The sequence below is a fragment of the Alligator sinensis genome, unplaced genomic scaffold, assembly GCF_000455745.1.
Source record: "Alligator sinensis unplaced genomic scaffold, ASM45574v1 scaffold648_1, whole genome shotgun sequence".
In the NCBI taxonomy this organism is placed as follows: domain Eukaryota; kingdom Metazoa; phylum Chordata; order Crocodylia; family Alligatoridae; genus Alligator; species Alligator sinensis.
In genome coordinates, this window is record NW_005842353.1 from 139996 (window position 1) to 142274 (window position 2279).

The following is a 2279-nucleotide window of genomic DNA, read 5'->3' on the forward strand; positions in this document are numbered from 1 at the left end:
TGGACATTAGGAAGAACTTCTTCACAGTTAGAGTGGCCAAGGTCTGGAATGGGCTCCCAAGGGAGGTGGTGCTCTCCCCTACCCTGGGGGTCTTCAAGAGGAGGTTAGATGAGTATCTAGCTGGGGTCATCTAGTCCCAGCCCTCTTTCCTGCCTATGCGGGGGGTCGGACTCGATGATCTATTGAGGTCCCTTCTGACCCTAACATCTATGAATCTATGAATAACAGTTCCACGTGGAGGTCCATGCAGTCAATGAAAAGCATAGTTTTAGTGTGGAACTTTATGGGATGAACACAAGATCTCAGTAGGGAGAAGAGGGAGTGGATCCATGTATTTGGGAATTTTATCTGGTAAATCTACAAAATGTATTGAACAGAACAAGGTCCTGATTCCTATTCTGGTCATACCTCACTGCCAGGGAGCATAGCTTACTGCAGTCATTGGCCTTTAAACACACTCCTAGCTGCAAAACCACAGTGATTTGCTACTTTGTAGATCTTTAACCACTCCCAGGATTCCTCTCCCAGTCAGCAGAAGTCATAGGTTTCCTTTTAATCCACAAAGCTCTTTGGCAGATGGGGAAATGGAGTGTTCACCTTGTACAGGATTCTTTTCCTTTATAAAGCATAGCAAGGAGAGGATGACTTAGTCTCATCTAAAATTTTAGAAGCGAGTCTTCAACCAGTGTAAAACAACATCGCTGCATATTTTAATGGATATATATAGATATATCTATATATATATCTATCTATATATATATCAATTTGCTACAGCTGTGCTTCAACACATTGTCCAGTCTGGTTACAGCTGCTTCACAGTTTTCATCCTTCAGCCATGTCCAGTAGATGGACCCTATTAAAAATCTGTGTATTCTACAGCAAGCATTTTTTGGCTTGCAGTTGACACTGGAAATGTGAAAATGTTCCATGTGAGGTGCTCTTTGCATTCTTGACTTTTTCTTGTTATATTAATTTGTTCAGCTAATACAGATTCAGATTTATTTTAGGGTTGTTCAAGAAGATTCCTGTTCTTTTGCGGGTATGTTTACATGTGCTATTAATGTGAAACAACAAACTCTGGAACTAATTGTTCTGGAGTTTATTGCTCGTGGGAGCACCGTTTGAACATATTGATCCAGGTTGGGGCAGCCTTGGCCAGCAGGCAGTTCACAGGGTCAGCTTGCCAGCCTGGGCCTGCTCCCTCAATAGAGCAGGCCCAGCTCAACATGCTGTGGAGGGGCTAGCTGGGACACAAGGGTACTCCAGTTTGGGGTTAGTGAGCAGGCAGTACCCCACACTGACGCCCCAGTCAGCTGGGGCAGCATCTATACGTGCATTGCTGTGGAGTTAATTCATCTACTCTAGCCTAATAGGGGCGCACGTGTAGACATGCAGCATTTACTGTGGAGCTAATCAGTCTAATCCACAGTAAGCTTCTCGAGTAGATGTGTCCTGTATGTATGTACTGCTTCGAGTTCTGGAATTATAACTCTGGTATGTGTAGATTTATTTTACTAGAGTCCATGGGTATGTCTACTTACTCTACCTCTGTATTCCTGTTATGACTGCCATAAAAATATGTGCCATGCTCAGTCCCTCCTCCAGTTCTGCACCCTCTGAACTGGAAAGTGCTCCAGGGACACACTCCACCTTTACTGCCTCTCTCAAGATGCCTGTCATGCTTGTGAATTGCATGCGGGGATATCCCCTGAGCATCCTACTCACTTCAGTTCCAGGTCTGGAGTATGTGGAGCAGGAGCAGGTATGGTAGAAGGCGGCATAGTCCTCAGCCTGACAGTGTTCAGATTCATATCTCCGACTTTGGGAAATTTCCTAATCACAAACCTATAGATTTCTATGGGTAGGACACTCTTCAACCTTTCTGTTGAAAGTGGAGCATTGTTCAGAAACAAATTCAAGTTTCATCAGAATAGAAAGAGAAAGCAGGAAAGAAGTATGCCTTTCTACTCCAGTCATAAATGCACTCAACAAGTGAGATCTGAACTGTAGTCCCTGATTCAAAGACTATTAGTGAACTGTGTATGACAATTAGTATTTAATAGATAATTCTATTCCCTCTCCACTTGAAAAATGAGTAGTGCCCAATACTAACTTTATAAGGAGCACAATTCTGTGTGTGTGTGTGTGTGTGTGTGTTAGTTGTGTCCTGAGAATGTCTACTGGGTCGACACTTTCAGAGTATCACTGTACTGCTTTTGCATACTTAGGTTGCTACTGAGAAATAAGACCCACTCTTCATGCTCCAAATATGGAAGTGC